Source organism: Rhinolophus sinicus, linkage group LG02, assembly GCF_036562045.2.
Source record: "Rhinolophus sinicus isolate RSC01 linkage group LG02, ASM3656204v1, whole genome shotgun sequence".
NCBI classification, from domain to species: Eukaryota; Metazoa; Chordata; class Mammalia; order Chiroptera; family Rhinolophidae; genus Rhinolophus; species Rhinolophus sinicus.
In genome coordinates this window covers 97,115,775-97,130,383 of record NC_133752.1, presented here as the reverse complement: position 1 = coordinate 97,130,383, position 14,609 = coordinate 97,115,775, and the positions used below count along the sequence as shown (strand labels likewise).

The window sequence follows — 14,609 nt, the reverse complement described above, 5'->3', positions numbered from 1 at the left end:
GAAGAGTTTTCTATTTTATATCATTATCTACCACTCACCAACTGATATGCCCTACAGCACAAATCATATTCCATAAATATCTGTTAAAGAAGGAAGGATAAGAAAGTCATGTCTTTCCTGTACCAAGTAAATATATACAACACTTGGAACTTCTTGACCTAGCTGGCACAGAATCCAGAATGAAGCTTTGATTGCTCCTTGATTCAGCAGGGATCTCATCTACCAAGTTCATTAGGTCTAAATTGGATAAAACGGTACTTAATCAACAGTTGTTCAGTATGCAATTGCTTAATGATGGTGCATCCTTTGCCCAGAGTACAATCCATCCTTACAGCATACTGTGTAATTTCCTATTTTGCATACACATTGGACACTTCCACACTATAAACTAACTGCTGCTATTGATCCTCCCTTTAATGTTAGATTCTTCTGTCTCAGTTATCAAACTTAACTTAGCTCTGAAGTCCAACAGGTAAAGATTCTCTTTAATTGTTGAGATTAACATTGAAAAATATCTGATTAATAACACATAGTAAAAAACAAACCCTATTTCCAATCTGAACTCAAGAAAAAAGACATTAGTAAATATACACCCAGTTTAGCATATAACACAACCACACACCACACAGTTCAGTATATAACACAACCTTGATCGAGGAATTTGGAAAGAGGTTATTATGGTTAACAGTATTTTAATAACACCAAGTTTAACAGTAAGTCTTTATTACTTCAAACTCTTGTTGAAGATTCACAGTTTTTCTAAAATGTATTTGTCCGCTTTCCTTCCTTAATAAATACAATAGCAAAACATAATTGAATATTTCTTTGATGATTCATGATATGTTGCCTTTTAATAGTCATGCTATTACACAGAGAAAAGTGTACAAATTTTAGTGTCCAACAGATGTAGTTTGCATCCCTACACAACTCTGAGATATTAGTCAAGTCTCTTGACCACTTTGGATCTTAGTTTACTAATGTATGAAATGTGAATTGCTGTGGGGGAATAAATGAGATAATGTATATAAATCACAGTGCCTAGTTTTCTCCTCCAAATATGGGAAATGTAAGAGGTGCGATAAAACAATATGATGAATGTTTAAAAAAAAGATTTATTACAGTAAAAGACACATTGCCATTAATCCCCCTCAAACTACGCCCCCTTGCTTCGAACACACTTATTCCATCACTCTTTCCTGCCGCTTTCTGAAGCAGTTCTGGAAGTCCTCTTTCACGAGTGTCTTGAGTTGCACTGTCATGGCTGCCTCGATGCCCTGAATTATTTTGACCTTGGGGAAGAGCTAGAAGTCGCACGGTGCCAGATCCAGTGAATAAGGTGGATGAGGACACACCATAATATTTTTATTTGACAGAAATTGCCATATACCAGAAATGATGTGTGACATGGAGCGTTGTCATGATGGATTCACAGCACACTTTAAAACACACCTGCTCTCAATCGTAGCTCACACCCAACTGACTGCACCAAATGAGTTGAAACTTGTCACACACTGTTACTAAAATTCCATGCACCACTTCCCATATTGAAAATCCCTGCCTTTCTGTTGGATGGCACTTGGCAGCAGCTTTCACTGTATTTGTTGATCACAATGAAAGGCTCCGTACACATTACTTGTGGTAGGACAATTTCTGTCAAATAAAAATTACAATGTGTCCTCATTCATTGTATTCACTGGATCTGGCACCATGTGACTTCTGGCTCTTCCCCAAAGTCAAAATGACCATGAAAGGTAAATGTTTTGAACAGATTCAGTACATTGAGGCAGCCATGACAGCACAACTAAAGACACTCATGAAAGAGGACTTCCAGAACTGCTTCAGAAAGTGGCAAGAACGATGGGAAAAGTGTGTTTGAAGTGAGGGGTAGTATTTTGAGGGGATTAATGGCAATGTGTCTTTTACTGTAATATATTTTTATTTAAACATTCACCGTATTTCTTAATCACACTTCATAAAGTGGAATTATGAATCCATTGGTGTCTTAAAGAAAGGAACCTACTTGTTCATAAACAAGAAAGTCAGAAGAAAGAGCTGAGGAATAGTAGGAGTGAATAGAAAGGATAAGCTCCATTTTATAAAAATTAAGTTTGAGGTTCAACTCATTGTCCAAGAGAAATATACAATAAGAAGTGAAAAGTACGATTAGACTGGGTTGTGGGAAAAGGACCAGTGTCAGAGAAAGAACCTACAGAGCGCTCTGGGAGGGGATGAGGTATTGATTAGGGAATGCAAAGAGGAAGAAGCTTGACAGACATAAGTTCTTACAGTGTCAAAAAAGAAAACTGGCATCAACTGGAACATGCTGGAATGTTATCAAAGATGATGACTGAGCAAAGGCTATGAGGTTTAATAGTTATTTTATCCTTCATTGACCATTAAGACAGTAGTTTCCAAAGAGTGGTAGAAATTGAAATTAGGTTACCCGGGGTAAAGGAATAAATATGTGATAAATTAAGATATTATTTCTATAAATGTTCAATTGAATAAAAAAAGAGAAAAGGTCATGGTTAATAGGAGTAATGATGGGGTCAACAAAATGATTTTTGTTTTTTGCTTTGTTTCTTATATTATGGGTGAGATCTGAACATAGCTGTAGTCAGCAAAAGGAACCATTGGAAATTAAAGAAAGATATGGGAAGATTATTTAAGAAAGAACTTGAGATGTAATCAAGAGCATAGATGGGAGAAACTAACTCTAAGAAAAATTGATGATATTTCTTCTAACACTGGAAACAATTAGAAGTGGATTAAAGATTTTTTTTTTTTTAGGTTGTTTACTGCTTTGGAATATACAGCTATTTTTTTATTATAGTTTCAGGTATACAAACCAACATAACAATTAAACATTTACACACCTCACAAAGTGATAACCCTCACAAATCTACTATCCATCTGACACCATACATAGATACTACAACACTAGTAACTATATTCCCTATGCTGTACTTTACATCCCGTTACTATATATATATATATATATATATATATATATATATATATATACACATATATATTTATTTTATTATATATTATATATATATATAATATATATATTATATATATATATAATATATATATATATAATTTATTTATTTATAGTTGACATTCAATATTATTTTATATTAGTTTCAGGAGTACAGCACAGTGGTTAGGCATTTATATAATTTATGAATTGATCCCAACGATAAGTCTAGTACCCATCTGACACCATACATAGTTTGTACATCATTGACTATATTCCCACACTGCATTTCCCATCCCTATGACTATTTTGTGACTACCAATTTGTACTTCCTAGTATGTTAGAAAAGAATGTAAATTCTGCTGTTTTAGGGTGAAATGCTCTTAAAACATCAATTAAATCCACCCATCTGGTCTTTTCATGTTAAGGCCACTGTTTCTGTGTTGATTTTCTATCTGGAAGATCTATCCATTGGTGTCAGTGGGGTGTTAAAGTCCCCTACTATGACTGTGTTACTGTTGATCTCTGCCGTTATGTACGTCAATATTTGTTTTATATATTTAGGTGCTACTATGTTGGGTGCCTAGATGTTTACTAGGGTGACATCCTCTTGTTGGATTGATCCTTTCATTATTATAATGTCCTTTGTCTCTTATTACAGTCTTCATTTTAAAGTTTATTATGTCCAATATGAGTATTGCTACCCCATTTTTTTTTCTCATTTCCATTTGTGTGAAATACCTTTTCCATCCTTTTACTTTCTTTCTATGTGTGTCTTTTGATCTGAGGTGGGTCTTTTGAAAACAGACTATGTATGCATCTCATGTTCTTATTCCTTCAGGTACCCTATGTCTTTTGATTGGAGCATTTAACCATTTACACTTAAAGTGATTATTGATAGGTATACAGTCATTGCCATTTTATTATTCATATTTTTTTTGTTTTTGAAGGTTTTTTTGACCTTATTTGTTTGTTTTCTCTTTTCTCCTGCTTAAAGAAGTTCTTTTAACATTTCTTGTAATACTGGCTTGGTGATAATGAATTCCTTCAGCTTTTTCTGGTCTGGGAAACTCTAGCCCTCCTTCAATTTTAAATGATAGCCTTGCTGAGTAGGCCCTTGGTTGTAGGCCCTTGTTTTTCATTACTTTGACTATTCCCTGCCATTCCCTTCTGGCCTGCAAAGTTTCTATAGAGAAATCTGCTGATAGTCTTATGGGAGCTCCCTTGTAAGTAACTAGTTGTCTTTCTCTTGCTGCTTTTAGGATTCTCTCTTTGTCTTTAACCTCTGCCATTTTAATTATGATGTGTCTGGGTATGGGCATGTTTAGGTTCATTTTGTTTGGGACTCACTGTGCTTCCTGGGTTTGAATGTCTATTTCCTTCACCAGGTTAGGAAAGTTTTTAGTCATTATTTCTTCAATTAGATTCTCGATTCCTTGTTCCTTCTCTTCTCCTGGTATTCCCATGATATGAATGTTGTGACTCTTGATGTTGTCCCAGAGGTTCCTTAAGCTATCTTTATTATTATTATTATTATTATTATTATTATTATTATTATTATTTGTTGAGGTTGTTCCAATTGGGTGTTTTATGCTACCTTGTCTTCCAAATCACTGATTCAGTCTTCTGCTTTATCTAATCTTCTGTTGAGTCCTTGCAGTGTATTCTTCATTTCAGTATTGTATTCTTTATTTCTGACTTTTTTTTTATGGTTTCTAAGTCATTCATTATGCTTACTATCTCCTTGTTAAAATTCTCATGAAGTTCCTTAAGCATTTTAAACTCTGCCTCTGGTAGGTTGGTTGCCTTCATTTCATTTAGTTGTTTTTCTGGAGGTTCCTCCTATTTGGGACATGTTTTTTTATTTCCTCATTCTGGCTGCCTCTCTGTGTTTGTGTGTATGTATTAGGTAGATCTCCTCTGTCTCTCAGTCTTTGCTGCGTGGACTTATGTAGTATGTGTTCTATGTGGTCCAGTGGTACAGTGTCCTTGATCTCTTGTGTCCGTGTTCTAGAAGTGTCCCTTGAGTGTGTTGTATGCGTTCTGATATAGTTGAGCTTTTATTGCTTTGGCGTATCAGTGGGTGGGATTGACTGTCAGGCTGACTGTGAGGACTGGCTATGCCCATAGTGTATGAGCTTCTGTGTGGTGGCTGACCCCTCAGAGGGAGATTTGGCCCTGTGGGCTCTTGTGCCCACCCTTTATGTTGCTGATTGTGAGGCTAACCAGGTAATGCTCTAGTGTAGTCTGAAGCTGGCCTCTGGGTGTGTTGTTTCTGGTGTCTTTTGGAAGGGGCTCCCTTGCAGGCCAATTTCAGCCTTGACTGTTAATGGCCTGCAGCCACCCAGTGGAGCTACAATGCTATATGTGGTTGGCAGCTGCCTGTGTTGGACCTGTTGGCATGTTGCGATGACCTCACTGTGAACTGAGTATGTCTGCCACCAGTATTGGGCCTGGGACAGTTTAGTAAAAGGCCAGGGCCCCCTAGGCATATTGCCACCTGCCGAATGCCTGTAAGGTTCAGCTGTCAAAAGAGCCTCCTTAGGTGCACAGGCTGGGCTGGTTGAACCGGTCTTAAGAGTACCTTTGAGATATAGCTCTAGGTCGGCAGGGTGGGGTTCCAAGGAGCCACAGATTGTGGGCGGTAGTTTGTACAGAGTTAATGCAGTTTTTCTTCTTGCAGCAGTGTCGGGCCTATGACGACTTTACAAAAATGCCCTGAGATCATCACTGCCTTAGGCCTGCAGGTCCCCAAGAATCACCTAAGAGTCACCCAAGAGATGCTGTGGCACAGGTTGTGGCTCACTGCCCACAAGCAAAGTTCTTTGGGCTGCTGTGGGCTATCTGCTGCTGTATTAGGCTTCGGCACCTATGGGGTAGGGCTGGCTGCTCAGTAGCCAAGAATATTCTGGGCAATGCAGTACTAGATGTGTGGAGTGGGGACACAGGGCATCACCAAGGTCATGTGCACATGAGGATTTTACCAGAATGCAGTCTCAGAATGGCTCTTTGAGGGAGGGTTCTAGATAGAAAAGATGGAGTCCTCCTGTAAGCTACTTGTGAGGCAAGCTCCACACAGGGATAATGGCTGCTATCCATCCAGCCCTCGCACCAAAGCCACACAACTCAGTCTTTCCCCACTTTTGTCTGGCACCCCTCAAGTTACTGCCTCTCCCATGGGAACCAGGTGAGTTTTTGCAAGTAAGTAAGTTTATGTGTGGTCCCTTTAAGAGGGTGTCTGGGTTTCCAGCCACCTTCTGTCTCACTACGATGGGCAGAAAGAGTCCTCATTGATTTTCATTTCCAGATGTTTTGGAACTTCTCTTCCCAGCACAGGACCCCTGGGCTGAGAAGCTCAGTGTGGGTCTGGGACACCTCCCTCTGCTGGGGGAATCCCTGCCACTGAGGTGTCCCTCCTGGTGCTCAATCACTATCTGTGGGTTTGGGGTCGGCCCATTTTGCATCTCCAACCCTTCCACCAGTTTCAATGTGGTCTCTTCTTTATATCCTTAGTTACAGGGGTTCTGTTTAGCTAGTATTCAGATGATTCTTGAAGTAGATTGTTCTATAATTTATTTGTAATTTTGGTGTCAGCCTGGCATGCAGTTTACCTAATCCACCATCTTGAACCAAAATTTGATTAAAGATGCTTTTTAAAGTACGCTTTTATAGTGGGAAGGAATCAGTTGAAAACCATTATGAAGTATAGAAGAAAGTATGGAAGCTAATCTTGTAAAGTCTTATATTTCTCAACAACTCAAGTAAGAATGTGGGTTGAGAATGAAGAAGGCCAGTTTTAAGGATGAAGGTATGATAGATTAACGCAGCAACTTAATACAGGGTAACTAGCTGGATTACGTGGCAGAAAAATAATCCAGGATAAAATACTATGATTTACTAAGAGATCCAATCAAGGTAGTTTTTCAATTTTCTATCGGTAGCCTAGAAACAAATGGGAAGGCCAGAGCAGTTGAGGGAAGAGAATAAGAGGATTGTGAAAATAGCATTGCAGGGAAGGAGGAAAAGCCAACACAAGGTTGTGTAATGGACCTGGAGCCTTTGCTCAATCCTCCAGGCCCTCCTGAGCCTGAAGATAACAAGGGATTAGAGAGAAATATTTCTCCATCATCAGCTGTCTCTTTGATCATAGGTGGCTTTCAGAGTCATTACCTATCATACATTTTCTGGGTTATGAGTCCAGAGCAGGTTCCTGCATCCTGTGCCATGACTTCAGCAGTGCCCCATAGCAGAGAAAGAAAGTAGAAGTATGGCATGAGTTTCCAGTCTGAGACAAAGCATAACATATCTGTACTTATGCAAAATCATTCGACGCTTTCAGGAAACAGTCACAGCAGTGAACTAGAGTAAGAAGTTGGGCCAAGTGGCATTTGAAGAGCTGAAAAACAGGTATCTCATACAGACACAAACTTGAGGAATGATCAAGCACATACATCAAAAGCTATGAAGTATGAAATAGGATATGGAGAAAACAATGAATTAATTAACTCTTGAGTACAAACTGGATAGTCATGTAAGTGAAGCCAGAAAGGTTCTCTGTGCCAAATAAGATGAGAATGTTGGCAAGAATTCAGGTGGTCTGATGAGAGTGACCCAAATGTCAAGAGCTCTAAGATCAGATTTGAGAGACAGAGGTCAGGATTTCCCTTTTTGGCCAAGATGGTAGAACAGGGCTTAAATTTACCTTCCAATTAGAAATGAACAAACAAATACTGGACAAAATATTAAAAAGTAATGGTTTTAAGAACACTGGACATCAGCATCAAAGAACAGTGATTCCTAATAACTGTAAACACTCCTCAAACAAATCAAGCTACCATAAACAGAACCACAACAAAAGTTAAGTTAGTAAAGAAAAAGTATCTATGCAAAATCTTTATTTTGCAAAATAGTCTTTCTTAACCCAGTCTTTGTTTTCTTGATTTAGCTAAATAAGTGGATATTTTCTCATTGGTTTAAGAAGCTCCTGGCTACATATAAGCCAAGCAATATATATATTTATTTTCAATACTAATTAAACTTGAAACTTCACCTGTATCTGCAAAGATGTAATTCTCCTAGATGTTATGAACCAAGACTATTTAGCACCTTGAATCACTCAAACCTGAAAAATACTGCAGTATGTTAACTGCTTTGTGTATTTGATCTTGTTAGTGTTCGAAAGATATGACTGTAACAAGCAGTCCCAGTCACATTTTAGCTACATTTGACAAGTATTTTGTAAATTTTTCAATCATTCTTAATCAAAATTTGAGAGTTCCTCTTTGCTTATGAAAACTTATTGCCCCCTTCTAGTAAATGCAGAAAACCTAACCTTATCCCTGACTCATTTCATGACCATTATTTCACTCTTACCCAATTTCCTCATCATTAATTGTTACTCTGTTGCATAGTGTATATTTCTATAAGGCACTCCAAATCATTTTTTGAATAAGGTATGAGATAGAAAGAACTGGGAGTACCTCGAGGTGTACAGTGTTGGACAGAAACAAATTATTATTCAACTCAACAACTATTTTCTGAGTGTCAAATTATGTAGGCACTGTTTTAGTGGGATAAATAAGTGAATAAAACAAAGATCTCTGTGCCTATGAAATTTATGTCCTAGAAAAGGAAACAGACACACCAATCAACATAATAGGTAAATAATATTGTATGTTATAACTGAGAAGTGCCAACAGAAAAAATTAGTGGAGCAAGGTCAGGGGTATCTGACATGCTGGAGGTGGGACTTGGGAGTGAAGAGAATTTCAGGGAGAAGACACAGCCAGCACAAAAGCCCTGAGGTGAGAGCATACCTGGCATATTTGAGGAAGTACAAAGAGGCTGTGTGGCTAGAGTGGGTTGAGCGTGGGGCAGTGTTGTGGAGGATAAAGTCAGAGAAGTAATGGGTCCAGGTCATACAGGGCACTGTGGGCCACTGTAGGGACTTGGATTTTATCTTCAATAAAACAGAGAGCCATGGCAGTGATATGACTTGTGTTATGTTGTTAAATGATTGCTTTGGTTGTGTAGAGAATATGCTGTAAGGGGTAAGGAAGCAGAGAGATTAGTGGGAAGCTATTGCAGTAATCCAGATGAGACCTGATGATGGCTGGGGCCACAGCGTAACAGTAACAAATGCTAGATTCAGATATGGTTTGAAGGTGGAATTGACAGGATTTTTTGATGAGTTGGCTATGGAATGAGAGAAAAAGAAAAGGGTCCAGGGTGACTCCTAGGTGTCTGGCATGAACAAGTGGATGGATGAAGTTACTATCAACCAAGATGTGGAAGAATGCATGTGGAGATGTTTTTGGAGAAGATCTTAAGTTCAAACTTGGCATTTTAGTTTGTGGATGTCTACTAGAGCCCCAAGTCATGATGTCGAGTAGGCATCTTGATATGTAAGTCTGGAGTTTGGAAGAAAGGTCTGCATTGAAGAAAAAGATATAAAAGCCATCAGCACTTATATACTATTTAGAATCATGAGACAGGATCACATCACCTAGAGAATAAGTAGAGATAGAAAAGACTCCCAGGGCCCTCTGATATTCACGCCAAACAAAATCTTTAATCACACAATGTTTCCAGGCTCTCACTCATAAACCGTATTGCATTATTTCTTTCCATAACTGTACATGCAAAAGGCAACCAACCAGCAAACAAATATTTTCTCTGGATTTAAATATGGCTTAACACTATCAACGAGCTCAAGCTGATTTCTTGGTTTGGGTCCTCTGAAAGCAGAGCCTGAGAGAAGGGCTTGGATATAAATAACTAATTTGGGAAGTGATGTCCAAAAAGAGGAGTGAAGGATCAGGTAGAGTGAGACAGAGAAGAAGAAAAAAGGCAGTAAAAAGTCCATTATGAACTTGGACATCACTGTGGGTAATGTGGCTCAGTCTTCTGGGAAGCTCTCTAAAGGCTGCACACAGTGTCCCTCAGATGTGTCTCTCCAAAGAACGGGAGGCCGGAGCATTTATGCAGCAACTATCAATCCCACTGGTGGACAGTTGTTCCCAGGGGACTTCAATTTCTCCACACTCCTGGTCAAGGGCTAAGCAAGACTACAGGGCGTCAGAGAAAATCTGAGGCAGAAAAGGGAAGAAATTATGTGGGCATTTGAGATGAGATACTGGCAGCATGCCCAGCAACTATCATAGTGACAAAAATCTGAGGTGGGTGAAGAGTATGTGAGGCAGGGCACACACAAAAATGTATGCTCGCTCAAAGATCTAAAGTTAGCTGTCTGTGGCACCACTCGTATAGAATACAATTTGAAGGGTGCCCCCTAGATTTGAGCAACATGCTAACCATACTCGTACTGTGCAAAGTTAGACTCAAATGTATCTTCCCTGACCCATTACTCTCTTCACCAACCTGTTATCCAGAGAGCCACATCAACACAGAGTGATGTCTCTGTTTCTGTTCCCTTCTCTTCCTGATGCTCCAAGACCTTGTGACTATCTTTATTTGCCTGTGTTCTTCTCCTCTGCTTACTGCTAGCGTTCCACAGCTCTATATGCTATAGCCAAGTAAACTGTGTGCTCCGTAAGAATAGAACAATGGTTTTGTATCTTTGTTTTACAACTAGATTAAAATTGCAAAAGACCCAATATATTGGGCTGTAAAATACAATCAGGACTGCAGGACATACAACAGAAAAAGGCCATCCACTCCATTATCTTTCTCAGGTAGGACAGAAACAATAGTTAATAGGTATTATGTCTACTGAAATAATAGCAGCTAGATAAAAGGTTGGAAATTGACACAATGCAAAACCATTCTATTCATATATTTTGTGATATAGGTAAAACTAAATTATGCTGATTAGCTGAATGTTTCAATATTCATGGATAAAAAGGCAATTTGTGAGAAAATAAATCATGATCATATTTCATTCTTTGTGCTCAAAAGTATCACCAGATCAACTCACAAATGTCAAATAGTGAAGTACTATCACGAGAACCTTCCTCTTTAATAACTGCCTTAAAGTTATTTGACTAGGAAAAATCATGAGGTTGAGTGGAGAGAAAACAAAACTGAAAGTCAGAGACCTGATTGCTAAAGCTCAAAACAGCTAAAATCAAAGAGAGAGCTTTCTACATTCTGAATTTCCTGTAGGATTCAAAGCATGATTAATCTTCTTGTTCCAAAAATATTTTACCAATTTATGCTGATAAATTATGTCTCTATCTAGGACAAGAGAATATATGCAGCTAGGAGAAATCATACTATTATTAAATAATAATGGGTTTTTGTTAATCTGCTGAATGGTACTTTATGATGGCTTAAAATTTTAAGTCCCTAAAGGACAGGAGCCATGATTTATACACTCAGAACTGAACATAGTATTTTACACATATTGGATTCTCAGCAAATAATTGCTAATGATGAAAGTGCTCTCTGAAAAGAATAATTTAACTGATCTGTAATACAGCTGTATATTGAAAATAAAATTGAACTCAATAAATCTTTCCTCATGCTCTTAAAGCACTTATGTTTAAGAATTTATTCAAAATGGTATTTCTCAAGATGCTACATACACTCCATTATCTTTCCAAACTAGAAAAATATTTTAGCCATATAAGTTATTACAGGTGTCTTGGGAAAATCTGTTTAGAAATCATCTTGGGTGATCATTTGATTTGGAAATTTCAGATCTGGGCAACTTGAAACATCTACCATGCACAGAATCCCGATCTGCTTTGGTAAGGCTTGAAAATGAAGATGATACTTGGAACTTTCAGATAAAACAAATCCTTCTTGAAGACAAATGACAAATATGAAGAGCTATTAGCTTTGGCAACAGCAGCTTTTCAGTTCATTACATGGATGATCAAGTATTCTGCCTTGAGCATAAATTTAGAGAAGGACATTGGGAGAAGGTTACAGTAGCACCGTAGGACATCTGAGAAAACTAAAACACTCACCTGTAATCATGAGCCTGTCAAGATAAATTGTGACAATTTGGAATGCTATGTTAACCTATTTGCATACTTTAATTTTACTACATTGACATCAGAAAAAACACAAAACCTCCGGACATTTTTTTCCACAAGTATAGTTTTATATTTACATAAACTATTAAAAATATCAACTTAGGAATGGATAAGTAAACCAAGTACATTTACTCAATGGACTTCTATGTAACTATTAAAATAAAGTTGAAGAGAACTATGTATGATGTTGAAAATGAATATAATACCAAGTTTTTAGAAAGATCATATACATACAGATATTCGTATACAAACATAAACTTAAAAAATCAAATGAGAAATAAATTTTCAAATGGCTTTTTAAATTCTACTTTTCTATACATTCCACAGTTTTTTAAATAAATGTGTAATATTTTTATAATAAAAACATAAATATTTTAAAACCATGACCCTCTAGATAGCAATGAATAACAAAGTGAATATTTGCTCCAAATCAGAAAACCCAAAAGACCCAAATTACCCACCAACGCTACAATTATTGAAAAATCTCAGACCTCTGAATTGAAACACAATGTTCTGAAAATTAGGTTTTTGTAGCTTTTAATTTTGAATAATTTGAAATGTACAGAAAAACTACAAGATCAATGCAAAGAAATCCCAAATAAATGGATTAAAAAGATGTAGTGTGTGTGTATTCATACATATATATATATATATATATATATATATATATATATATATATATATATATATGTAGTATTCACATACACACACACACAATGGAGTTATTATTCAGCTATGAGAAAAGAGGATATCCTGCCATTTGCGACAACATAGATTAACTTTGAGCACATAATGCTAAGTGGGATAAAATCAGACAGAGTAAGCCAAGTTGTGTATGATATCACTTACATATGGAATCTGAAAAAGTCCAACCTGTAAAAAACAGAGAGTAAAATGCTGGTGACCAGTAAATGGGAGATGAATGGGAATAAGACTGATGGTGTTTAAGGGTACAAACTTATAATGAGTAGTAAATAAGCCATAGAGACCTAATATACAGTATAATGAATACAGACAATAATATTGCATTATAATGATATGTGATAAATACTGCTTCAATGACACTCATATTATAATAGGAAAACGCTAAATTTATACCTTAAATTTGCAAAGGTAACATATCAAATTTATCATATAAAAAAAGGAAATCCTATATATTCTTTACCCAGATTCACTAATTATTTACATTCTACAGTATTTATTTATCATTCATATTCCCTTGACAGATTTATTTAAATGTATATTTATAAATTTAAATGTATATTTATAAATGTATATGTATACTACTTTTTCGGGATCATGTCAGAGTAAATGTAAAGATATTGTGTCCCTTTACCCATAAACACTTCAGTTTATGGGTTCTAAGTAAAAAGCATTCTCATACAAAACCACATTATGATTATCAAAGTTGGGAAACTTAATATTGATAGAATATTTTTATGACTAGTCCATATTAAAATGTCATCCATTTTCATGGTAATGTCCTTTGTAGCTATTTTTAATCCATCCAGGATGAAATCCAGGACCATATGTACATTTAGGTGCCACATCTCTAGTCTCTGATCTGGAACATGATTAAGACAATAAAGTATTTTTCCAGTCTTCAAAAAAACTTTTCTGATCAGTTTGTGAGTTCTGATGAGTTTGGTGATGTTTCTGTTTTATAAACTACGAATCAGCAAAATTTTAAGACTGTACCACATAGTAAACATACAACTGTTGAAAAACATTTATTATATGTTAAATGCATATAATAAATATTAAATTGGGTACCTGTATGTTACTGTTGACGACATTGTTTTACGTTGAATAATAAAGTGCAATACTTTACTCTCCCTCATTAACCTAACAAATGGAGATGATTTCTTAGAGAATCCTTCATTTTGTTGTTCTTCGAAACTTCGTACTACTAATTGATATTCTAATAAGATTAGAACAGTTTAACGCTATTAACAATGCCTTTCTAAATATTTCATCCCATTTAGAGATTTTTAAAAATCTTCTATTGAAATAAGTTAGACAATCCAAAATAACCAAAAAATGCAGCGATACAGTTTTAAATAATTTGCACAGACATCCTATCTATCACTTTATTAAATTTGAATTTCAGTTGTCATTCCTATTTAGCCATATCGGTTTCGACAAAAAAGTTCAGCAAATAATAAACTTCATTAAAAGTTGTCCTTATAAATGATGTTAAGTATTAATATCTTAATTTTTTTCCCTCAGGCAATATTATCCTTTTCCTTTGAAGGAAACTGCAACTGAAATTAGAAGGTAACATTAGAAAACTTATGTGGCAAAATTCTATTTGACTGACTACTGCCCAAAAAACCCTTACATTTTGTGTATATTGAGAAATTTTGTCATCTACCATAAAAATCGAAGTGGCAGTTTCATCATTGCAGATGAATACTAGAATTTCCCAGAAATTTTCCTGAAATATACTATTTTTTGTTTTTGTTTTTTTGAACTGAAGATTCATCTGAAGATTTGTTTAATGAACAAATTAAAGGGGGCGCTTTTCTCCCATTCCTCCTTTTTTTGATTAAAAAAAACACATGCATTTTTCTAACCTTTTAAATAGATATTTCCTTGGAATAAATTATAGAAGCATCAAACTG

General features: G+C 36.2%; 1 protein-coding gene across 1 annotated transcript in view; it reads right to left on the bottom strand.

Moving 5' to 3' along the window:
- The window catches only part of GPR158 (G protein-coupled receptor 158), a 391,014-nt gene that overhangs the window by 151,725 nt on the left and 224,680 nt on the right, over positions 1-14,609 (bottom strand). The window lies entirely within an intron of this gene.